This window comes from Eretmochelys imbricata, chromosome 4 (assembly GCF_965152235.1).
Source record: "Eretmochelys imbricata isolate rEreImb1 chromosome 4, rEreImb1.hap1, whole genome shotgun sequence".
NCBI classification, from domain to species: Eukaryota; Metazoa; Chordata; order Testudines; family Cheloniidae; genus Eretmochelys; species Eretmochelys imbricata.
In genome coordinates this window covers 11,415,938-11,442,874 of record NC_135575.1, presented here as the reverse complement: position 1 = coordinate 11,442,874, position 26,937 = coordinate 11,415,938, and positions in this window count along the sequence as shown.

The following is a 26,937-nucleotide window of genomic DNA, read 5'->3' as shown; positions in this document are numbered from 1 at the left end:
TCTCCTTCAGATATACTCACCACTGCTACAGCATCTGTTCCATCATTGTTCCTGATTCTGTATCTCACACTGAACTAGCGAGGAACAGATCTGTTCTATTTTAAAAGAAAGATCTCAGTGTTTCAGAATGAGAGCTGTGTAATTAAGAGGCTCACAGCTTCTGCACACATTTATTTTAAGGCCAGGTCTTTAAAATGGGACTATTTTATAGAAGTCCAAGGATATAAATTTTTAGTGCCAGAAGGGACTATTCTAGCCAACAAGTTCTGTGTTATGCATGAGGTCAGACCTCACCCAATAACATCAAGCATATTGTGATGGGCTGGACCCCCTGAGATGTCACCTAATGTGCTGGGACACCACTGAGGCAGACTGCTCTGCCATCTTGGGCCCCCTTTTACCTGGCCTTGCGGGGCTAGGCTCCCCTGCCTTTTCCAGCCAAGCACACAGGCAGGTCCCCACCCAGCTGCACAGAGAGACACAGATCCGCTCTGGAAAGGCTCAGCTTAAGGGGCTTGCCACAGCACCCAGATGTCCATCCCCCACTTGGAGTACAAACCCAAAATTATATGAAATTCACCTCTTCCCTCCATGTGGAGGAGGGTGTACACAACTTCTTGCCCCCCAGTTAGAAATCACATCAGCTGGGTTATACTGTAAACCAGAAATAAAAAACTAACTATACCAGGGGTATTTTAAGCAGTTAAGGAGGTAGCAGACAGAACAAGGCAGATCACTAAGAAAATAAAACAGAGCATGCAATCTAAGATTAATACACTAAAGAAACTGGTTACATGCAAGTTCTCACCCTAAATGTAGTTCTAATGTTCTTCACAGGCCAGACACCCTTCCAGCCTGGGTCCAGTTCTTTCCCCCAGTTCAGTCTTTGTTTCCACCAGTCACCTTGGGTTGAGTAGCAGGAGAACTCACAACCTGGGATTACCTCACTCCCCACCTTTAAATCGGATTTGCATAAGGCAGGAGTCCTTTGTTTCCTAGTTTGATCCTCCTTCCCTTACAATGGAAAGTTACAAGAAGTCCCAGGTAACATTTTAGTATCAGGTGACAAGACAACCTGACTGTAGGGCATCCACAGGAAGGGCAAGCTTTTCACAGTCTACTGTCCTTGCTGATGGGCCATCTGCCCTGTCTGACTTTTCCATTGTTGTACCTGAAGTGTTAGCAGTGGGAGTCACCCAAAGCAAGCATAGTTGAAATACAGATATGTAGTCAATATTCCTAACTTCAGATCCAGAAATGATACAGGCATACAAATAGGATAATCACATTCAGAAAATCATAACCTTTCCAATGATCTCACATGAGCCCTCTTGTGTAAAGCATATCTCAGTTATGTCATATTCATATCATAAGCATATTTTCATAAATATGGAATGACATGTCACACCCATCCCTATGGAAACCCAAAGATGTCATGTTTCATAATGCATTTTTTAGACTCCATTCAGAGCAGAGCATCAAGTTTTAGTCATCCTATTTGAGGCAAGGCATTAAGATGAACAGTGTGAGGAAATAGAAATGATAAACAGAACGGAGGGGGTTATGAGAGGTCAATGGGAAACAAGTTTGTTTTGTTAACGGAGAAGACAATTAAGAGGCAACAAGACTGAAGTGTGAGCTCAAAGTTATTGCAAAAATTAAGACTGACCTAGTGGAGTGGTGCATTTGTGTTGTGTCAGAAGGGACCCGACACATAGAATAGAGGCCTCAGTGAAGAACAGGGTCCCAGTGTGCTATGTGCTAAGACCATCCATGCCCTGAAGACTCAATAGACAGACAAATTACTATCCCTAGTTTACACATGGAGAACTGAACCCCAACAGATTGAGAAACCTGCTCAAGATCACAGAGGGCACGCCTGTGGAAGAGTAAGGAACTGAATGCAGGCCACCCATTCACAGGCCAATGGAAGAGCAGAGTGAGGTCCAGGCAAAAAAATTTGGATAATTACATGGAATTTGCTACATTAAGGGCCACATTTTCCTCAGTGGAAGCCTGGCTGCTTTGTTTAGGTGCCTAATCTACTCTATATAGGTTTTTACCACACTCATCTGAGCACCTGCAGGAATGCAGTAAGCAATGTGACTAACATCCGTCATGTTTGTTCTCTCATCCTCTCCCTGGGGGAGCAGTATGCAGTGGAGTGTTTTGGAATATTTTTATAATATGTACGTGTTGCTCCCTTTTCATGTAGGAGAAGGCAAGGCCAAAGAAATGCACCCTGCCCTTACAGCGGAAGGTGGGAAGGTTTGTGATAGTTCTTCATTCTGGTCATCGCCCAGCTTCCAAAAACACTTTCTCCTGCCTAGATGTGAATAGCTCTTTTGAAGAGCCCAATTCAGAGGTAATGGACAGCTTTTTGTGGGAGTAGCAATTCTATGGTGGTCCAAAGGGATATTTTGTTGCATGTAGATTTCCCCCTCAAAATTAGCAATTGGGCGGGGGGGGGGGGGGCAGAGGTACTCGAGTATGTTTGCCAGCTTCTGGCAAACAAATGGCCTTTTAAAATTTTTTTTATTATATATGTCTTGAAAGAGGTTCAGAAGCTTGAAGAGTTAATAACAGTTTTAAACGTTAGATAGGCTAGAGATGTCATTTCCTGGAATCATTTGACAAGACAGCCTACCCCAACACCGCTGTGGCTAAATGCAGGCCTGAAAGCAAAACTGGAGCAACGTCACTACCCTGACTGGATAGGTAAGTCCCACTGTGGATGCGGAAGTGTTGATCCTGAAGCCTAGTGATGGTAGTTTGTCACTGTTAACTATTTCACTGCTGGTTATTTGAGCAGAAACCACCAACAGATCCAAACCAATTCCTATATCTTTCCAGGCACCAAAAGCCCCATGCATCGACACACCTAACCCTTCCAGTTCTGCAATGCAGCTATGTAGAATCACGAAGATCTGTGACATGAAAGTTAAAAGTTTAAGGACAGCAGAAAATTGAGTTTCCTGTCTAAACACAAGGATGTAGAACAGATTGGGTTATTCTTCTGCATAGTTTAATAGTCTGTTTCAGTGAAATGCCACAGAATTTAGGTCAAGTTTGCTGTAGGCTATAGGGTCTTTTCTGGTAATGATGTGAAATATACACAGTGTTTCTTTTCCCAGGAAAGGAATGGGTGGTTCACTTTCTGCATCCCCATGGAGATCTCACAGCTTTGCCCTTTCCCTTCCCAGTTACACCTGTGTTTTACTCACCATCTTTCTAGCTTCTTCTACAGTCTGTGCCCCCCCTTCATGAGCACATTAAGCCTGTACTCCAGTTCCTGCCTGTTTCCCCATTCATCTGCTGCCCGTTTAAGCCTGTAACCTGTTGGATCCAAGTCCCAGCTACATTAAGGGCCAGCATCCTTTCAGTCCATGAACCACTCAGACAGTTGTGCTCTACACTTGTTAATGCAGATCACAAAGCTCAGGGTAGAGTGTGAAATCCTTTTCAGTCAAAAGGATCTGGCTATGGAACGAGTTTTCAGAGGTTAGAATACTCCAGAGTCTGACCATCTTCAGGAAACTCCTAAACACTTTAGTAAAGCTTTTCTTGCATAGCCAAAATGACACCTGCAATACCACCCCACCTACTCCTGCACTTCAAAAAAACATAGAAAAAAACCATCCCCGAAGCAAGGTTTCTATAATTTCAGTTTATTATTTACCAAGGAATGTCACTACATGGCAACAGTCACATGGTCATGAAAAGCTTCCATGGCACCACAAGATTGCCACTGATGGACAAACAGAATATTCCGCCACGTCATCTTAAACTGCTAGCTAGAGATTGATCTGGGTGGTGTTCAATCTGCAAGAAGGCTGTCACCCTTTGGGATTTGCCATGATGTTACATAAGAGGCCACTTATTCTATGTGTCCACACACTGAGTTATAGCAGTATAACTTTAGTGGTATAATTATGCTGGTATAGGAATGCTAGTGATTTCCCCGCAAAGACAAGATCAAAGGCCTAGATTTTGAAAGGTAGTTAGGTATTGCTCTGCCTAGCCCCAGCTTATTGCACAATAGCTTCTCATGAAGCCCTCAAGTGTTTAAATAGAGAGACTCAGGTTTGAGAATTTGGGCTATTAACTGGATGACTCTGCTAAGATGATCTGCAATGAAATAGTAAACAATGACACAAATTGTCATTAGATTTCAGAATCACCACCCCTGCCTTGAAATTGAATGGAGGGATTCATACCTCCTATGCAGCTATTGTCTGAAGCTGTTTGCACATTCAAGATAACCATATGGCATTGGTTTACATCTGGCAAATCATCAGGGCTAAGTATTTAGGATGAAATCCTGGTCCCATTAAGTAGCAATAGTCCCATTGCATCAGTGGCGATGGGATTTCACCCTTTGTTTTAAATACCAAGCTTAGATATTACGGCAATATAGCAAAGGATGAACTCTGCAGCCAGTTTTCTAGTGGGGTGAATCCCATAGCATTTTAAATGTCATGCACAAACAGCTTGTGAATCCTTCATTTTGAATCTTTCACACATGTCCCAGATTTAAGTTCTTGGCAGGTTGCATTAGCTACCTGTGCCACTGAGGGCTAAATTTAAAGCATTTTCTTTAGTTTTGTTCACTGATACAGTGATCTGTATAGCACATCACGTATTTCTAATAATGGTTAACCTTTTTGAACAGTTAAAAAAACAACTTTAAAAAGGTTATTCCGTCAGGTTTTGGAACTGGCTAGAGTAGAATGATGTTGAGAAAAATACTTAGGGCATCTATTCAATATGTAAATGGGCTAACTGTGTTTGAAAAGACGGTTATTTTAAACAAGTTTCACACAGAAAGGATCTGTACAAGTCAGTGGACCCAAAATGGAGTTAACTGTTTTAAATAAATGCTGAACAAGATAAAAAACATTTTAAAGGTCATTGCATCACTACCTCACTCTGGGCAGAATGTCTGATGTGACCTAGACCAGAGACCCATTACAGATATAGCCTGGAGCAGGATATTTTGTAATCTGATTGCCACTTCTTCCATTTATTGTGCTTGTTCCCCCATCGCCTTCACCTCTTGTTTGAGTGAAATTGTAATCACCCACTCTTCTGTTTAGCTGGGGGCAGAATTTTGAAAGGCAGGAAACAGGATCAGCCAGAGCTGAAAGGTGTCTGTGTTTGTATGGGAAGAAGAGATGTACAAAGAGGAGGAGCTGAAGGAGGGATGCAGCCAGAGACTGAAGTGACGTTTGGATGGCAAAGAAAAGCCAGAGAGAAACTATAGGAGGGGAATTCAACCATTTACATCATCCAGATCATGTGCTTTACATTTCACTGTGATCTTGTGCACAAAGTAATATGTCACTGATGTCAAATGGCCAGTGTTATTTCTCTAGCGCCTGGGAAGTCCTATGCAGAGTCTGTATCAGAAGGGCAGGGGAGTTGGTGCTTTTTAAAAACTTTGGCTATATCTACACTCCAGGCACAGTTGTACTGCTCTCCCATTGGCATAATTAAGCCACCCCCAATGAGTGGCAGCGTCTCACCAACATAGGTCTGTCCACACCAGTGCTTCTGTTGGTTAAACTTATGTCCGTTGGGGACCCCCCCCACACACACCCACCCCGACTGACAAAAGTTTTACCGACAAGGGTGCTAGTGTAGACATAGCCTTTGTTTCCCTTCCAAACTTTGTCTCCATCTTTGAAACCCCAGGTGGTTAATACCACTCAAGGGAAACAAAAAAAAAAAAATAGACTAACTCCGCAGGGTTCTCATTTAATCATGGAAGGCTTCTGTGCCAAGATTTACCCCTGGGCAGTTTGTCCCAGGACATTTGGCCCAGATGTTAGCTTGTTAAATAACCAAATGGCGGAGGGTGACAATGCATAGAGAACCTAAATACTTCATTCCCAGAGCACTTTCTACATGAGTAGACATTGGAGTCACACAAGTTAAGCACTTCCTTAAGTGTTCGGAAGACTGGGCCTAGCTAATGGTGTAATTTGAGCACTGCAGAGGAAGGAGAAAAGTTAAACATGCAACCGTCTTCAAAATGCAGGAGCTGTCAATGGGATGGAAGTGACTCAAGGGCTATTGCAGTAACCCAGATGTCACTTCACAACAGCAAAGAAGAATGTGTGTTAGCAAATGCTTGGCAATTTCAGCTGCAAGTATTTGAGATATGAATGACTGAGTTACATGATTCAGTTAAGAAAGCACCGTAGGATGAATGACAGGCGAACATCAGACATGCCCCCCGAATATGCTGGGAGAAATCACACTGGAGTGCGGTCCACCACACATGAGGCATAGAAACTGGTGGGCCCAGAGTAGCAGCTGGTGGTTCCCATTTATAAAATAAGGATATCCAGACAGACTGCTCTTCGCCTTATTGACCTCAGTAGGAGACGTTCAAAAGGGACCATTGACAGCAGAGAGGTCATTGTGAAGTTATGATTGCATTGGCATCTTAAGAGGAAGTAAATGTAAGGAATCAAGGACCAGAACTGACTGCTGACTCGCATCAGAAACCGCAACTTAAGTACACTAAAAGCTTGAGCTACCGTGTGGAAAGGGTTACTGAAAAGAGCAGAAAAAAAAAGATTGTCCAGTGATCATGGCACTAGCCAACAGCTTGCGAGACCTCGTTCAATTTTCAGCTCTGCCACTGAATCCATGTACAACTTTGGGAAAGTCACTTAGTCTCCGCCCCGGACTTCTCCATCTGTAAAATGGGGGATAATCGCACTTCCCTGCCTCACAGGGCTGCGAGGATAAATACACTGATCATCAGATACTAGTGACTAGGCCAGTGAGAAATCCAGATTAGCCTCATTACTACACATGGACACATTTAGCCTGCACACCGTCTCTCATGCTGCTCCTTATGCCTGAGGAGCTCCCCAAATTCACCTCATTGCCTTGCTTAAAACGCTCCTCTGCTAGGATGCCTACAAAAATCTCACCAATAATCAGGCAGCTGGTGTTCTGAGAGTACCGCTTATCATACTGACAAGTGATGTCTCATTGTTGCTTTGTGCTCCCTACATAAGTTTGCTGATCCACCTGTTGTCGTCATCTAGTCTCTCAATCCAAGTACGAGAGTAATCTAGATTTTTTTAAAATGGAAGCTACTGTGTGCTGAACTCTTTGGGGTGGGGACTGTCATGTTTCTACAATGCCTAGCACTGTGAGGTCCTGGACTTGAAGTGCTACCATAATACAAACAGCAACAGAATATTTGCAAATGTGAGAATGCTGCCAACACCAAGTTGCCATAGGGAATAAACTATCACCAGGACCAAGTGAGGGTGACAACATGGTCCATAGCAAGAGGTGTCAGGCTGAAGAGTCACCCTACCTTCAAAGCATTCTCATTGAAACAGTTCTTTTCTACACAGTGGGCCAAGTTTTCAAGAGAGCTTGGCTCTCAGTGAAGATCCTAAATTACGTGGTCATGTTTTCAAAGTGTTTCAGCACCCACCAACTCCTATTGCAAATGCTAGCAGCTCATGTTCTCACAGGAATGCAACTATTTCCCACCTGTGCATTTCCCCTAGGTACCCTTGTTTCTGTTCACAAGCATTGTTTACTTGTATCCTCTTTGCAGTCTTTGCCATCCTGAGTATCAAATATGCTGTAGTCAGAAACGATTGACAGGGGTGATCATTGCTATGCCCTGTCAGGCCAGAAGGGGGCAAAACTGCACTTGACAACTTCTTCCTCCTCAGTAGTTTTATACTGGTGAAGATTTTCTCTAGCAGTTTGGGAGGATGAAGGGTTTAAGATCATTTCAGTTTCCATTGGCCTAAGTGGATTTCCATTCCTTCTGAAGCCAACTACCTACCAGAGATATTTGTGTTAAAACTAGAGATTGCATTTTTGGAAGCTGACTGGAAAGAGACATTACAAGAACAAATACAATCATGCCTTCAAATTATTGATATGTACTGTGCAAGTGTGGTCAAGTACATCAGACCTCCTATACAAACAGCAGATGGAAGCGGGGATCAGACAAGGGTCTTCATTCAATTTTAATATGCACTTGGCTCCTGCCTAGAAGGTAATGACCTTTTTGGGGTGGTTGGGGCCCTTAAGGAGGAACAAGAAAAGTAGGGTAATTAATAAGCTAGAGAAGGCAGTTTCTTGGGGGCTTTTTTTTGTGAAGGTTTAAGAAAAAGTTACAGATGGCAGGTTTGGAACTACTTATGTGATTCGTTTATGGCATGCTTACCTATGATACGGGAGTGGAAGATGGAAGCCTTCACAGGGCCCACTCTGTTAAGTGAGAATTCACAACGAATGCCATCAGCTCGGCAACCAAACATCGCTCAGCGATCTCCCGGTCATCAGAGCAACTCAACAAATCCTAATGTTCCTCCTCTGGGCCACACAATGTGACTCCTGATGTAGGCATTTGTCTCAATCAACTTCAGGTGAAATTGTGGTGGCGGCTTTATACCAGCCATATGAAAGAAGGGCCTCTCTCCCATAAATGCAATGAGAACGTGACTTCAATGGGAATAATCTGGTTAAATTTAAGTATGTGCTTAATTATTTTGCTGCTCAGGACCTTAGTGGATGGGGGAGAGATGCTATGTCATTTAGATTTTAGTAAGGAATAATGGTAAAGGGCAATGCATCTAGTTGCAGAAGGCAGGTTACTGAAGGAATCTGCTGGGGCTAATCTTATTTAACATCCTAATCTATCATCCTCTGGATGGTGGAATAAACACACTAATGAAATTAACAGATGATACTGAAGAGTTAGGAGGAGTTGCTAATACCACTCAGGACAGAGAAATAAAACACAGGCAACTAGAGAAGAGGTAGCATGTGCAGAGAAATAAAGTGTAATTCAGCTTGGAAAAAAAATCCAAGCATGCTAACATAGCTAAGAAAAATGAACTGAATCATCAACTCAATCAGAAGGAGACACTTGGTAAGTAGCAATACTGAAAGATCGATGAGGTTACAGAGAGCATGTGAGAGAGGAGTTGGCAGTGGCCCAGGGTGCAAAAAAAAGCCAATCCAATTTCAGGCCTCATAAACAAAGGTATTGTGACAGAGCTGGGACGGGTCTGAGGCGACAGTAGGTGGAAATTCCTGCTCCATTCTGGTCAATCGTTACCAGAAAGACATTGGCAAGCAGGCGGGAGCTTAGAGAACAGCAATAAATATAATCAAAGTCTGGAGGATTGACTTGTGAGAAAAGAGCTAAAGATACTTAATTTGGCTAAGCGGTGACTAAGTGAGGATGTGATACTCTGCAAATATTTCGGGGGGGGGGGGAGGCGTAAACACCAAGGAAGGAGAGGAATCTGTGTGTGTGATGTGCAGAACATATCTAGGAGTAATGGGAGGAAATTGAGAAAATAAAACATAGGTGAATATCAGGAGATGTGCCATGACAGTGAGATGAATTAGATGCATCAGTAGCATCAAGGGGAATTTTATAGCTAATCCAGACAATACATTACAAAATATACTCCCTGGTTTGGCAGGGAGATGGAGTCCCTCCCTCACCCTGCTCCCCATCGGATTTCTCTGCCTTCTGTGATCCACAGTCTGTTGAATTCTTCTCTGCTTCTCTGCAGAGTTGTATGTTTCTTTTGAGATCAGTGTTCATTCCTCATGTCAGGCTTCGGGACACTGCTATGCCTCAGGCAAGGGCAGCACTAAGTCATAGCAGGCACCTATTGTTGCTGTCTCGATAAAGTAGCATCTAGAAGATGGCCAGGACCAGAGACCCATTGTGCTAAACATTGCACAAGCACATAGTGAGAGAGTCCCTGCCCCAAAGAACTTACCATCTAAGGTCTGGTCAGTCTAGAGAGATCAACCTAGCTACATTCCTCTGAGGTGTGAAAATCCACACCCCGGAGCAGTATAGCTGCGCAGACTTAAGTCCCCACACAGACAGTTCTAGGTCAATTAAAGACTTCTTCTGTCAACCTAGCTACTACCTCCCAGGGAACTGGATTACCGACACCAGTGGGAGAACCTGACCAACCTGATTGCCTTCTATGAGGAGATAACTGGCTCTGTGGATATGGGGAAAGTGGTAGACGTGATATATCTTGACTTTAGCAAAGCTTTTGATATGGTCTCCCACAGTATTATTGCCATCAAGTTAAAAAAGTATGGATTGGATGAATGGACCATAAGGTGAATAGAAAGCTGTCTAGATTGTCAGGCTCAATGGGTAGTGATCAACGGCTCAGTGTCAGATGGCATCAAGCGGAGTGTCCCTGGGGTCAGTCCTGGGGCCGGTTTTGTTCAACATCTTTATTAATGATCTGGATGATGGAATGGATTGCACCCTTAGCAAGTTTGCAGGTGACACTAAGCTGGGGGGAGTGGTAGATATGTCGGAGGGAAGGGATAGGGTCCAGAGTGACCAAGACAAATTGGACGATTGGGCCAAAAGAAATCTAATGAGGTTCAACAAGGACGAGTGCAGAGTCCTGCACTTAGGACAGAAGAATCCCATGGACTGCTACAGGCTGGAGACCGACTGGCTAAGCAGCAGTTCTGCAGAAAAGGACCTCGGGGTTACAGTGGAGGAGAAGCTGGATGTGAGTCAGCAGTTGCCCTTATTGCCAAGAAGGCTAACGGCATATTGGGCTGCATTAGTAGGAGCATTGCCAGAAGATCGAGGGAAGTGATTATTCCCCTCTATTTGGTACTGGTGAGGCCACATCTGGAGTATTGCATCTAGTTTTGCCCCCTCCCTCCCGCCGCCCAGAAAGGATGTGGACAAATTGGAGAGAATCCAGCGGAGAGCAACAAAAATGATTAGGGGGCTGGGGCACATAACTTACAAGGAGAGGCTGAAGGAACTGTGTTTGTTTAGTCTGCAGAAGAGTGAGGGGGGATTTGATAGCAGCCTTCAACTACCTGAAGGGGGGTTCCAAAGAGGATGGAGCTCATCTGTTCTCAGTAGTACCGGATGACAGAACAAGGAGCAATGGTCTCAAGTTTCAGTGGAGGAGGTCTAGGCTGGATATTAGGAAACACTATTTGGCTAGGAGGGTGGTGAAGCACTGGAATGGGTTACCTAGGGCGGTGGTGGAATCTCCATCCTTGGAGGTTTTTAAGGCCCAGCTTGACAAAGCCCTGGCTGGGATGATTTCATTGGGGTTGGTCTTGCTTTGAGCAGGAGATTGGACTAGATGACCTCCTGAGGTCTCTTCCAACCCTAATCTTTTATGATTCTTCTAACCCGCTGCCCCTGAAGCGTTGGTAGTGTCTACACTTGAAATGCTATAGTGCTTCAAGTGTAGACAAGCCCTTAATTCACAAGGCGGACAGTGGGAGGAGATGTAGCTGGTTTTACTGAGCTGATCAATGGCAAGTCTTCCAGTAGAACTGTCAGAGTCTCCTAAGTCCAAGTCTAGCACCCTTTCTACTAGGCCCCACTGCCTCTCAACTGAGCATTCTGTGCAATAAGGGTGTGACTCCTCAGACTTGTCACGGATGGGCTTTTTCTGTGGAGTGCAGTGAGGGTCAGTGGCAGCCTGAGAGAGGTTTTCAAGTTTGGTCTGACAGAGTATGTCTGCACTGCAGTTAAAAACCCAGAGCTGGCCTATGCCAGCAGGTACAGGCTCTTGGGGCTCAGGTGAAGGGGCTGTTTAATCGCAGTGTTGATATTTGGGCTGACGTGGGAGCCCAGGCTCTAAGACCCTGTGAGGTGGGAAGAGTCCCAAAGCTCAGGCTGCAGCCTGAGCCCAAACATCTACACTGCAATTCAACCGCTGGCATGGGCCAGCCATAGCTCTTTAATTGCAATGGAGACATACCACAGTGAAAGAGCTGGTTTTGCTGTAGCTTGGCTAAGCCTGTTTATACTGTTCACTCACTTTCAAGTGTCATGTGGGATAAATACTTAGATAGAGCCAAGTTAAGCTTATTTAACAGGTATCTTTCTGAACACCTCTCTCAACTCCTATGTCTGGCAGCACAGATACCCTCTAGGAGCCTTTTTCTTAAACAGTATCTTATTAAATATAGCAGCCAGTACCTAGGTCACAAGCAGGCCACACGAGAGTGTCTGATGAAGTGACAAATATACACAGTGATAGAATCTGGACCTTTGTTGTGGTTCTTAACTAGCTCATGAAATATACAAAAAAAAACCCCTCATCTGTTTCTCTTAGAAAATTAAGGTATCCCTAGTATATCAGCTGTAGTTTCTCCAATTTACAAATAAACCAGCCCACATAGACATCCATCCATCAAATATTAGATGAAAACATAAAACTTTTGGTACCATCAATTTCCATGAAGGAGAATCACCTGTCCAACCACACCAGTTCCTGTCTCTCAGTAGATGGAAGCCTCAGACCAGCTGGACTGTTTTTCCACATAAGCTATCCTCTGTATCATGAGGGAATGGTAGCAAGGTGCTGCTTGACCAGGTTTTCTTTCTGGCTTCTCACACCTTTCTGGAGCTATAAGGGATGACTCACTAGTGCCTCTTCAGAGACAGAGCAACCATGAAAGTGAATAACCTTAAAGGGCTATTGACCTACCTTCCCAGTCTAGGAAGGACTAACGCCATTTCCAAAGTCTGGTCCAGCCCTTCCATGAGGACACTGTTCATTCTTCAAATCCCAGACTCACAAAGTAACACCAAAATAAAGCTTACCTGATCAAAGCAGAAACCCAGGAGCAAGTTCTGTCCTAGTGCAGAACAAGCTACAAAACCCTTCCTATGACTTTTCTTTCAAGCTGTACTCTCTTCCCCCATTTATAGAATCCCCAGACCCTTTCCCAGCTGGGTCAGACAATCCCTTCCCGCTAGGCCAAACCATCTGTTCAACAAAAGGCTCTGTCTCCAAACAGGGCTGGCTTGGGGCTTAAAGGTACAGACCAGCACACTCTGTTACAACCCTTCATTGTACTGTCCTCAGTCTAGATCAATGTGATCCAGAGACTAGGGGGAAGAATTGTAACGTAAATACGTGGGTGAAATCCTGGCCCGCATAGAAGTCAGTGACAAAACTCCCATTAACTTCACTAGGGCCAGCATTTCACCCATTGAAATCAACAGGTTTTGCATTAGTGATTTAACTTGTAGTAGAGTTAGGCCAATGCTGAGAGCATGTGAAAATCCAACCCACAGTATACACAGGGTGTGTGACATGCAGGCAGCATCATGTTAATGAAAGAACCATTTTTTTTCCCCTCTTACTTTTGTTTAGTGTCAGGCTAGTGTACCTACAAGGCTTACGGGGCTTAATTTTGTTATATTATTTTATTTATTCATTCATCTTTTGTTGGTCTCCTAATTGGGATATATAGTCAAACCTTTGATCTCTTTATGGGCTTTTTGCCAAAGCAAAGTAACCTGGGGATCAATTGCTGATGCTCTGTTGCATAAATGTAAAATGTTACTCATGGGTAGGGGCCGGGGCTGTGTCATTCAGTGACTGAAAAAGTGAAAAATAAATATTTGAATAAAACAAACAATAGGCACTGAAATCAAAGCTGTGCTCCTGGTGCCAATATCTTGGGAAGATTAAAAAACATAATCTGGGCATGCATCTTCAGTATCTTTGTCAAATTAGTAGCCACACCTCTTTTTCCCTATTAACCATTAAAACTGAAGGCAGAGGTAATGTGACGGGGTTGGGACTCACCGCCGCAGCACTTCCTGCCGTTCGCTCTGGGAATTAGCTTAGTTCATGCAGAGCGCCCTCTGCTGGTGGTGTCCCATCAGCCTCTCGCCCTAGATTGGCGTCTCAACCCACATTGCTCCCAGCTCATGGAGTCCTCTTCAGGACACTGCCCTCCGGCAGTGCCCTCTACTCTGGTCTCACCCCCTTCCAGGGGTTTGGTGTTATCAGCAGTCCTTCTCTTTGCCCCAGCCACAATGGCCAACCTCACCCCAAAGTCCAACCCCTTTTGGCAGGGGTCTGGTGCAGTCCGTGATGGCCACTCCTAACAGCCAGGTGGAGGTGCAGGGGGGAACCCAGGCCCACCCTCTACTCTGGGTCCCGACCCAGGGACCCTTCGGCGGCAGCCTTCCTGCCTGCCCTCCTTCTCTATCTCTCTCCCTGGGCCATTTCCCCTTTGGCCCCTTTCCACCAGGTAGGCCCTTTTTCTCAGGGCCCACAACACAGCAGGTACTGGGCAGGAGTTCCCATCTACTCCCCCGCCTGCCCAGCACTGCTCTGTCCCTCATACTAGTCTCCTCACACAGGAGACAGACCTTCACCCTCCTGGGCAGCCTTTATATAGGGTCTAGCCTAGCCCTGATTGGCTGGCTGTAATACTGGCCCTGTTTGGCTCTCTAACAGGCCCTCCCTGATTGGCTGCCGCCTTGCGCAGCCGCTCTGGCCTGTTGAAGCCCAATCTGGCATGGGGGTGGGGCACCGACCCGCCACAGGTAAATATAGTGCAGGAAGTCAGATGAGACGATCACAATGGTCCCTTCTGGACTTATAATTCACAAAGCTTTATTAAATGCATCAGAATTAGACATAGTGTCTGATGTTTATCATCATGCCTGGGATGATTTTGGATATGACCAATGGGTAACAAGTGTACCTTTGAAAATCAAACCCAGATCCTCCATGTATTTATTTTGTATTTCAGGCTGTCAGAGGGCGGCCTGCCCCTTTAAGGGCCAGTCAGCCCACCTGTGCCATAATTAGCTGCATCTTAGTCAGAGGAGGCAGGAGACAGCTTGTGAGACACCTGGGCTGTGTGAAAGGGCTGAGAAGAGTAAATTTGAGGGGGCGGGGGGTACTAGGGTGTTGGTAGGGCCTGAGGGGATTATAGGAGATTATTCTAGAGCTACTGAGTGATTTAAATGAAGGCAAGAAGGGGTGGGGAAATGAGCCTGGGGGATTGGTTGAAAAGCCCAAACAGGATGGGAGAATCTCTTATTTGTGTGAGTTTTTGTTACCCTAGAAGGGAATCTAGACTAGATGTGACTTCACAGTTTAGTCCTCGAGTTGACAGAAAGAGCAACTGTAGGGCGAAAGGTTTCAGAGTGGTAGCCGTGTTCGTCTGTATCAGCAAAAACAACAAGGAGTCCTTGTGGCACCTTAGGGACTTAACAAATTTATCTGGGCAAAAGCTTATGCTCAAATAAATTTGTTCGTCTCTAAGGTGCTGCAAGGACTCCTTGTTATTTTTGTAGGGCCAAAGGTGCTGAACAAGGGGTGCTCAAGGCAAAGGCCTGCCTGCAATGCCATGGCTTGAGGATAGGGTGGGGAGTGGAACTGCTTATACAGGTGCGCCTAAGCTTTTTGTCATAGCAACACTGACCAGGGTTTAATAACAGCGTCTCCTGGGCCTACCATCTCATCCCTTTGCAATTGTGTGCCTCCCCTTTCTTCTCAGCTGTGTTTTCATATAACACCTCTGTAGCAAGGGCACTAATCAATTACATGCAAAAGGGATGTTAGGGAAGTATTTGATCCATCCTCTGTTGTCTTTAATGCAATTTGTCAGCTAATAATGGGGCCACGTAAGTTACCAACACTCCTGCTTTTACTGCAAGTCTTGTGATATTTCATGTTTCACGTAAAGCCCCAGACTGTGCAGACAAGTGATTGTGCGAGACAATTAGCCTTTTAGTAGTTGCAGATTTCTACTCCTCCCTGTTGTGGAGAAAAGCTTGAAAATGTGACCCGAGTGCACCCGAAAGGTTCAAAGGAAAAGAACCCCAAATGTATCATTTTAAAAGCATCATGTTACGCCAATCTTTTGACTGGGGGGACTAGACTTGTGACTCTTGAGTGTCGTCGTCATATTGGGTTGGTAAAACTGCCATCTAGCTTGCTACAGCCCACCATCAAGTGCTCTGTGGACCATGAGTGTGTGCCATAGGCAATGTTTTGAGAACCACTGATGTATTTGACTTCAGTGATACCCTTTTATTTTAAACCCCTCACTGTTGCAGCCACCTCTGGTTCCAGTCACCACCAATGCCAGCGTGAGCTTGGGAGATGAAGCTTCATGACATAGTGGAGGTGGGGGAAGGAAGGAGAAGAAATGTCAGAGGAGAACATGTTTCAGAGTAACAGCCGTGTTAGTCTGTATTCACAAAAAGAAAAGGAGGACTTGTGGCACCTTAGAGACTAACCAATTTATTTGAGCATAAGCTTTCGTGAGCTACAGCTCACTTCATCGGATGCATACTGTGGAATTCTGTATTTTCCACAGCATGCATCCGATGAAGTGAGCTGTAGCTCATGAAAGTTTATGCTCAAATAAATTGGTTAGTCTCTGAGGTGCCACAAGTACTCCTTTTCTGTTAGAGGGGAACATGAGTCAGAGGGATAGAGTGAGGGGAGACTGATGGGCCAGAAAGCCATGATGGCATTCTTTGTTACAGGAATTTCCAGTGGGGGAAAAGAGTGTGATATAAGCGGTTGGTCTGGTGCCAAACGGGCCTGGCCAAATTGGCCAAATATATCCACTGAGTCAGGCTTTCTGGACTCCAGCAGAGCTCTTGTGAAATGCTGCAAGAAGTTAAAGTATGAACCCTCCCTTTTGAAAATCCATGGAGGGCAGTGGCGAATATCCTGCCGTGTGCAAAGCTGAATCTCCCTGGGGTGCAAGGAGCTCTGCTAGCAAAATGAGGCACACAGCTCCTTGCGCTGGATTTGCTGAACTTGTCTCAATGGTTTTAAGTAATTTTTATTTCAACCGTGCCTAGAGACTCCGGCTGAGAGCAGGCCCCCATTAGGTGCTGTCTGTAAGTACATGGTCCCTACCTAGAAGAGCTTCAATTTAAGGCAGAGAGGATGTGAGAAATAATGATTTATTATCCCCATTTTACAGTGGGAGGTTCCTTAATCTCCGGGGTCACAGAGGAAGTCTGTGGAAAAGCCAGAGATGGAACCCAGATCTCCTGAGTCCTAAGCCAGTTCCTTAACTTGAACGCCATCCTCCCACTTCACCTGTAGGCATCTGATGACTCCCATGTTATTACCCTTTGGCTACCAGTTTAAGAATTTGGGGGCTGATCCTGCAAATCCTTACTCAGCTGAGTCACCTCTACTTGAAGACAATGCCATTGCTGGCATGAGGAGGGAGAAGCCACTTGCCTGAAGGTTACTCTGAACACCTAGGGTGAAACCCCACTCCCACTGAAGTCAGGGACGACACTCTCATTCACTTCCATAGGATCAGGCTTTTCGCCCATACTGTACACTTATTTCATGTAGACCAGCTAGCCAGCTCTCTCCAGTCCTTTTGTGAAGGTGATTACTCCTGCCGTACCTTGGCATGATACAAACTAATAAGCTGAACACCGAATACAGTGACACGAACAAGCAATCAATAAAAGGTACTTTAGATACCAAGGAGATCCACGCCAGCAAAGCCCATCCCCGACTCCCCACTTGTCAGAAATCCAGGCACACAGCCCGTGGGGGGTTCTACAGGGAGTCCCGTTCTCCCAGCTCAACAATCCCAGGGAGGGGAAAGGTGCAGGGTGAGGAGAGAGGGTCCCAGGCACTGCCTCCTCCCTGCGGTGTGCGCGCGGAAGGGAGTTGCTTGGGAGGATGGGCTGTGGGCATCGGGCATCCTTCCAGCTCCAAGGCTCAGAGGCACAGAGCGGAGGCACGCGCTGTGTGGCGTCTTAGCTGGCCCCTCGCTCTCCTTCCTGCGTCTCCCTGGCGCTCCGGGAGAGGGCCGAGCCCCACTTCGCGGCTGGCGCTGCTAGGTGGCTGGCTGCTCCCAGCAGTCGGGCAGGGAAGCTCCGTGGCGCCGCTCACCCCCGCTCGCACGCAGAGCGGAGCGGGTCGGGCGAGGACGGGGGGCGGATTCACACACACACGCAGCAGCGGCGGCCGGTGCAGTTTCAGGCGCTCTGGCCATCTAGGGCGCACATCTTCCATCTCTCTCCTCCTCCAGCGGCTGCTCTGGCGGTGCCTCCCCCTTGCCAAGCCTCCATCTCCGGCCGGGGCTGCCCCCCCCCCCTCCTCCCCACCGCCCCCCGCATAGCGCAGGTTGCTGGGCTCGGGAGCGCAGCCCGAGGCGGGCAGAGCGCGGCTGCCCCAGCGCCGGAGCGGGGAGCGCGGAGAGCCCTGGCCCGCCAGCGCGCACCCATGCGCTAGGGGAGCGGAGCGCACAGCGGGGAGGCAGGCGACGGCACCGGCTGCGGAGGAGGATGCGGGGCTCGGGCGCCCGGGCAGGGGCAGCGGGGCTCGGCTGCAGCGGCGGCGGCTCCCCGGCTCCCCTCTGGACGTGTCTCCTGCTGTGCGGGGCGCTGCGGAGCCTGCTGGCCAGCCCCAGCAACGAAGGTGAGAGGCGCTGGGTGCGGGGGGGGGACCCTGCCCCGGGGCTGCTCGCCGCCGCGGGAGCCGGGGAGTGACTCGGGCTCTCTCGCCCTGGGTTGGTGGGAAGGGACTGGAGCATCCCGCCGGTGCCCGTGTCCGCGCCCTGCGCCTGGGGGAGCACCTGGTCCGCTCCCGGGGGGCGGGCGACTGCGCCCCCTTCGTGTTCTCCAGCCCCCTGGTCCCGCTGTCCAGCCCCCGTGCCCCTCACAGCCTCCTGGCCACGGCTCCCTACCCTGCCCCTCGCCGTCTCCGGGTCCCCTCCGCCCCGTGCCCACAACTCGCCCTGACCCTCCATTCCCCGGGTCCCCCCAGAACTCCCTTTCCCCGGCCCCCCACCGCCCCCCAGACACAGCGCCCTGCCCCGTGCCCACAACCCGCCCTGCCTCTCCGCTCCCCGGGTCCCCCCATAGATCCCCCCTACCGCCCCCCCAGACACAGCGCCCTACCCCGTGCCCACAACCCGCCCTGCCTCTCCGCTCCCCGGGTCCCCCCATAGCTCCCCTCTACCGCCCCCCACATAGCGCCCTACCCCGTGCCCACAACCCGCCCTGCCTCTCCGCTCCCCGGGTCCCCCGTAGCTCCCCCCTACAGCCCCCCACATAGCGCCCTACCCCGTGCCCACAACCCGCCCTGCCTCTCCGCTCCCCGGGTCCCCCATAGCTCCCCCCTACCGCCCCCCACATAGCGCCCTGCCCCGTGCCCACAACCCGCCCTGCCTCTCCGCTCCCCGGGTCCCCCATAGCTCCCCCCTACCGCCCCCCACATAGCGCCCTGCCCCGTGCCCACAACCCGCCCTGCCTCTCCGCTCCCCGGGTCCCCCGTAGCTCCCCCCTACCGCCCCCCACATAGCGCCCTACCCCGTGCCCACAACCCGCCCTGCCTCTCCGCTCCCCGGGTCCCCCATAGCTCCTCTCTACCGCCCCCCACATAGCGCCCTACCCCGTGCCCACAACCCGCCCTGCCTCTCCGCTCCCCGGGTCCCCCGTAGCTCCCCCCTACCGCCCCCCAGACACAGCGCCCTGCCCCGTGCCCACAACCCGCCCTGCCTCTCCGCTCCCCGGGTCCCCCATAGCTCCTCTCTACCGCCCCCCACATAGCGCCCTACCCCGTGCCCACAACCCGCCCTGCCTCTCCGCTCCCCGGGTCCCCCCATAGCTCCCCCCTACCGCCCCCCAGACACAGCGCCCTGCCCCGTGCCCACAACCCGCCCTGCCTCTCCGCTCCCCGGGTCCCCCATAGCTCCTCTCTACCGCCCCCCACATAGCGCCCTACCCCGTGCCCACAACCCGCCCTGCCTCTCCGCTCCCCGGGTCCCCCCATAGCTCCCCCCTACCGCCCCCCAGACACAGCGCCCTGCCCCGTGCCCACAACCCGCCCTGCCTCTCCGCTCCCCGGGTCCCCCATAGCTCCCCCTACCGCCCCCCACATAGCGCCCTGCCCCGTGCCCACAACCCGCCCTGCCTCTCCGCTCCCCGGGTCCCCCCATAGCTCCCTTCCCCAGCCCCCCACATAGCGCCCTGCCCCGTGCCCACAACCCGCCCTGCCTCTCCGCTCCCCGGGTCCCCCCATAGCTCCCTTCCCCAGCCCCCGTACCTTCCGCCCCCAGAGCCCTGCCCCGTGCCCAGAACTCCCTCCCGCCCCTCAGCTGCCCGGGTCCCCCCCATAGCTCCCTTTCTCTAGCCTCCAAGACACACACAGCGCCCTGCCCCGTGTCCATAACCTGCCCTGCCCCTCCGCTCCCCGGGTCCCTCCATAGCTCCCCCTACTTCCCCCCACATAGCGCCCTGCCCGTGCCCACAACCCACCCTGCTCTCCGCTCCCCAGGTCCCCCCATAGCTCCCTTCCCCAGCCCCCCTACCGCCCGCCCCCCAACGCCCTGCTCCGTGCCCACAACCTGCCATACCCCTCCGCTCCCCGGGTCCCCCCATAGCTCCCCCCACCGCTCCCTCCCCCAGCGCCCTGCCCCGTGTCCACAACCCGCTCTGCCCCTCCTCTCCCCGGGTCCCCCCATAGCTCCCTTCCCCAGTCCCCCTACCGCCCGCCCCCCAACGCCCTGCTCAGTGCCCACAACCTGCCATACCCCTCCGCTCCCCGGGTCCCCCCATAACTCCCCCCACCGCTCCCTCCCCCAGCGCCCTGCCCCGTGTCCACAACCCGCTCTGCCCCTCCTCTCCCCGGGTCCCCCCATAGCTCCCTTCCCCCCGCCCCCCTACCGCTCTGCCCCGTGCCCCCCCCCGTGTCCTACCCCCGGCCCGTCTCTGCAGTTCCCGTCCCCCCGGCCCGCAGCTCCCCGAGGCTCGCTCCGCTCTTCCCGGCAGCAGGCTCCCGGGGCCGGCAGCCCCCTTCCCGGCTGAGCGGCTGCGGGCGGCGCGCCCGGCTGTGGCGGGGCGTCGCGGGGCGCCCCGCGGGGCTGCGGGGCTCTGGGCGGCTCGGGCAGGCGGCTAAACCCTGGCGCCCCTGTGCGCGGTGCGGCGTGTGTTGTGGGGCGGGGGGTGCAAGTCGGGGGTGGCGTGTCTGCGTCCCGCTGCGGTGGCGTGTGTGTTTGTATTCCGCGGCGTGTGTGGGGTTGCGTGTATGTTTTGTCTTTTGTGTGACGCTCTCTGGGTGTTTTGTCTTTGCTCGTGTGTGTATGTGTGTCGGGCTGCATGCTGTGCATTGGGGTTACGTGTGTGTTTTGTGCTGTGCCTGTGTTTGGGTTGGGCTGTGCTCTGTGTGTGTTTGTTGTGTTGTCTGCCTATTTGCCGTTAGGCTTGTGTGGTTGTACTGGATTGTATGTGTCCAGCCAGACGCTTACAATCTCTCTTTAGTGTCCCCTCGAAATTACCCCAGCTCCAGAGCCCAGGAATTAGCCCCCGGAGTAAGGCTCTGAGACCCCAGCGCCTAAACAGAGCTACCAGGAGCAGTACAACAAAAATCCAAACCCAAATTAAAGCTAAACAGGCCCAAGAGGAGAGAGGATGGGAGTAGGAAATACCTTTCCCCTCTAAAGATATTTATTTATTTCTGGCGCATTTCAAATGCTGCCCAACTTTTATTTACTTTTTTAAAGAAGGTGCGTTGTGCAACAAGGAAAAAAAAAACCCACCTCGGGGAAATGAGAATATAAGAATTGTTACCCCATAATACTGCAACAAGCGGAAAGGATACTTGTGCTGATTATTGCTGACAATTTAAAAGTTTCATCTGCTTGAAGTCAATATGTAAAGACATATGACATGGTTTTCTGATTGGCAGGGATGCTTTCCCGTTTTTCTTAAACCTGTTTTTCGATTTTGGTTTTTTTTTTTTTTTTTATCCACAAGGTAGATCATATTGAGGTTTTTTGTTGTTTTTTGGATCCACATGCAGGTTGTAATACACAAACTTTCGGGCCAAGAAGCCTGCTTATAAGCCAAGCTTATTACACGCAGTGATTTATTAGTGAAATTCCTGCAAGGGGGGAGGAGGGGAAAAGGCACAGCGAGGTTTCAGAGCTGTGGCCTGAGGTAAATAGCTTGTCATGATATATTTTAGAAAATGGGATTAATGCAAATCACAGAAAAATATACAGAGGAAGGGACAAATGCATGGTGGTGGCTGTGAAGTTATGGAGTGCTCAGGGCTAGAGAATGCATAGATTAGGGGAGGGTGAATGTTTCCTTAGATTTCTCTTCGACAAATCAGTCATTATGGATCCAGTCTGCAAACATATCCATGCTTGTGAATAACTTAATTGGGACTACTCATTCCAGGAAAGTCAGTTGGATTGCTCTCAAGAGTAAGATACTCACTGGGCATTTATATGAATGGTTTCTAAGTTGGGAGTATGTTGTTTTGTTCTGGTTTATCATGATTTGCACTGATCTATTAATAAAAAGAGAGACAGACACGTTGCACCTGTAATCTCTTACTCACACATGGTCCTTACGCATGTGAGTATGTCCCACTGGAGTCAAAGAGGTGGCTGCAAGTGAGTTAAGGCCACTTGTGAACAAAAACTTGCAGGATCGGGCCTCTGTTGTATGATAGAATACTGGAATTTTTTAAAGGAAATTGCCTTGTTACATGGTTTAGTGAGATCTTTAGGGAAAGAAGAGATGGGGGAATATTGCAATAAGTATTGACAGCACATGGGTTGACTTTATACCGTCTCATTCTCTTCCCCCTTTTGTTCACAATCTTCAACTTTTATGCTTTTCATAAGCCCAGGGCAGGAAGTGAAGTCTAGAGGTGGACCTGAACTTATTCAGCAAACAGCCACTCTACCATTTGTAGATTTATTTGTAAACAAGCATTATCTGACAAGTGCTTTTCACAGCATGGCTTCTTGGCCAATTACTGCTGAACAGTTCTACTTTGAAAATGATTCACCCTGCAGTGAATCAAGGCTAATTCATTAGAGCCTCGGTTGCTAAAGTCCCTGTGCCGTATGCTGTTGACACTTGTCAACAGTTCGGTTTTGAAAAGTTCAGTGTTGTTTCTCTCAGCATTCAAGGTGCATTCTGGGGGACAGAACCTCAGCTGGTGTGAATTGCCATCCCTAGCTCAGCTGACTTCAATCGAGATTTGAAAATTTACACTAGCTGAGAGATCATAGGTTTATTTGTAGCCAACTGTGGGGAGGAGGGGTTGGACTTCTTGAAGATGGGAGGATAAAAAAGTTAGTCAAGTTTTCCTTGTTTTGTTTTTTGTTTTGTTTCCTTTGTAATTTCGTTTCTGCTGTGCCTAAAAAAGAACTTGGTCAGCAAAGAATGTGTACCACTTGGCTGTGTTAGTGTAATCGCTTTTATTTTCCAGTAACAATTGTGAGAACTTTATTTCCACATATCTTATGAATCAAATATTAGTACTGAGTTAATCTGAAACTGAACTTTTGTTTTAACTGCAGTGGTATTGCTAAGTAGGAGATGTGAAATCCATACCATGCACTGTGGATCGTGTTTAGGCATCACAATAGAGGTGGAAGGGTTTGTGAAAATTTTGTTTGAAATATAGGTTAATTAAAAAAAATAATAATTAGGCTCCTAAATCCATATTTGAGCAAAATAGCTGAGCAGCCAACAACTTCCATTGTTTTCAACAGGAGCTGTTTGGGGGCTAAACACACTTTCTAATATGCCTAAATATGGGTTTAGGAGGATAAAAGTAGACACCTGATTTAAAAAATTTGGCCACAGTTTCTGTTATAAGGAGAGGTTTCAGAGTAGCAGCTGTGTTAGTCTGTATTCGCAAAAAGAAAAGGAGGACTTGTGGCACCTTTAGTCTCTTAGGTTGGTCTCTAAGGTGCCACAAGTACTCCTTTTCTTTTTGTTATAAGGAGAAAACCATTTTAGTAGCTGTCATACTATATCTTAATCTATAACATGCAGTAAAGGAAGAGGGCTCAGTACAATGGCATCTGTGAGTCATCGTGTAACTATTACTATTGAACTCCTTTGCAAATTTCACGAGTTAAAATCCTATTATTTGTATTTTTTCCCCTTCTAATAATATACAATCAGAAATTCAACTCTATTGAGACTATTCAAAGGCCACTATTTCAAAAGCAGTCCTTTACATTAAATGCATTACCCGTGACATATCCTTAGAGAAATGACTTCCCCTGAGTTACAGTCATGCATGTTTTATTTTTATTGACTGAATGAATATACTGGGCTGGAGTTATTTTGCACAGCGAAGAATACTGATAGCAATTAATCAGAAATATGTTGCCTGAGGCTGTAAGACAACAATGTTAACACAGTAATTGCCTGAGTTATGTTTTTCTGGAAGCTGCTTGATGCCAGAGTTGCTACATGATTGAGATACCATGTTGAGAGGCACAGAATATGAACCCAAATAGATACAGCCCACACAAGAACATAATCTCCTCTTTTTTTCCCTTGGCAGTAACTTCTGAACCATTACTTGACGTTAGGGACTGCATTGTATTCGACTTTATTTTTTGCACATCCTTAATGGTAAAAGTGCCCACAATTTAAATTCTGTCATAAGCTTTAAGGTTTTTGGAAGTGACTTGGCTATTTTTTTTTTTTTTTTTTTAAGGAATGCTTTGGTTCATGTTTTCTGTAAATTTGGATTGATTTTCAGCTCTCATTTGGAAGTAACCCAGATGACATTCAAGTGTTTTATGGGCAGATTTTCAAAAGACTTGTGTACATTTTCTGATTGTTTTTAATAATATATCACAGCTATCTTATTTGCATAATGACCACTAAAAATAAAGAATACGTTAGAACTACTCAGCAGAAATAAGTGATGATCAGACAGTACTGTGACAACTGCTAAGTAGATTGTTAAATGAATGAAAAGAAAAAAACCCCAAACCATTTCTTTGAAATAATAACAATGTGGCTTAAACAGACAAAGGTAGAAAATTCAAGATTAAGGTCAACTCTTCATCCTTAACTTATCTCCGTCTGTTATTTCAGTAATTTTAGAACAGAGTAATAGGGTTAACTTGGAATTTCCAGGGATTTGTCCGTTTTAAATAATTATAGTTTGGAGGATTTATCTGGCTGGATTTATTTAATTGATTCATTTATAGTTTAATTTTATGTATTTATTTATTTATTTATTTATTTATAGGGACAGCGGGAGCAGGCAGAGTTAGATGAAGGTTATAAAATGCAGATTGTTTACTCCAGAGACTGGAATGGTTCTAGCTGTTCTAAGGTCTTAATGGAGTATGTATTTATCTGATAGTGGCAGAACTCCCACTGACCTGGCCCATTGGGTAAATATATATTTGGGTATGTTATCAAAACATATATATTTAACCAGTTAGAACTGTCTTTTAATGAATGTTGAAAAGCAACCGAAATCTGTATTATATACTTCCATTTGAAGCTATTCCAATCTATTTGGTAAAAAAACGGATGTAACCAGGTTTCTTAAAAAGGTATTACTTACATAACCAGTACAGTCTCCGCTTCATAAATCACATAGTCAGACAGCTCTTACATTATTTTAACAATGCTATAGACTGGGAAACTATGCAAGCTGGTGATATTTTAATGTGTGTTGTGTAAAAATAGATATCTAACTTTGGAGCCATTCCAGTCTATTAATAAAGTACATATTACCAGCTTTTAGAAGTTATATACTCTTCGGTGGATGGCATTGGAACCGGGTTTTTTTTATTTCTTTCCACAGTAAAAAATTTGGGCCCAATCCTGCGCATTGATTTACAAGAATAATCTTTGTTCATGCAAGTAATCCTGTTGACTTTAAATTGAGTTCAATGGGACCGCTGATTTGAGTAAGGAATAGTCAGAGGAAATAGGGTTTTCAGAATCAGGTCTTTAAACATCTCTGTCAGTTTTAGCTTTTTCTTTTCAAAATATTCAAAGCAATTATACCTTGTTCAGTAAGAATCAAATACCAGTTTCAGTTTTAAATCTAATCTTTTTTTGCTTTAAATATACAAAAAGCAATTGAAACATAGCTTTTAAGTATGACTTTAAAATGAGGCAACTTATGAATGATGTATTATATATTTTTCAAAATACATAACAGTTGACCCTAAGACTGCATCTAAGCCAAGTTACATCTTAAAGCATGTTATCACAATAACTATAAATATATGTAAATAGGCAAAGCATCTTATAATAGAAACATTGACAGACCTTCCTCCTATAGTATCATACACGTTGACACCATGATTTGACGTATAAAGCAGCTATTTGTGAATCAAATTACAGTTGGATAAACTGACAGGTATTCCCAGTGGGAAACTGCAGAGTTAGTATGGTTGGCCCTCATCCCCTCTTATGTAACATTTAAAACCATAATCTGCATGCCTTCAATTTCCTTTGTGTGGTGCAAAGAATAAACTTAAATTTTAGGTCAGCCAAGGAAGTGTTTCTGTAATTATATTTTGCATGGATTGCAAAATGCTTTTACAAATATTTTAATTCTCTGAAAAAAAGAACAACTTTCAAGAAGTGTTCAAGAAGATGCAAACAACCAGATCAGTTTATTTTATGCCATGAGCCATGTCATGCTAATTTTTATTGTGCAGCCGAATAAACTTGTGTAAGTAAAATCAAAAACCGGTGCCCAATGTTTGATATGATTCGTGCATATGATGTGTTTCTGTGTTTCTGACATTAGTTAATGAATTAAATTGTAGGGCCGCATTCTCCTCTTGCAGCAGTTTTCCACCAGTGTAACTCCAATAGCTTTAGACTGAAGGGACTCCACCGAAGCCCTAATCCTGCAACGTGGTTTGCTAGCACAGAGCCCCTGCACGTGAGTCGTTGGGAGTCTACAAAGGCACAGAAAGGGGTCTATGCTTGTGTACCACAATACAGAATTTGGACAGAAGTGACCTGAGAATCAGGCCCATCAAAGTCAATATATGTGGTTTTTGAATTGAAGCTTGAAGAGTTTACTTCTTTTCTCAAAGTTCAAGACATTTGAGGCCTGATTCCTTTCTTTACACCAGTGTAAATCCGTTAACCTCTGTGAGGATTTATTCCTGAATTAGACCATGTCTACATACAGACTTGCACCAGTTTAATTAAACTAGTTTAATTAAATTGGTGTAACTTCTGTGTGGACAGTCTTTCATAGATTTAAGAGTGGCTTAGTTTGGTTTAGCTTAAATTTGCTCCTGATTGATTTAAGATAAACCAAACTAAGCCACTCTTAAACCTAAATAAGAGTGTTC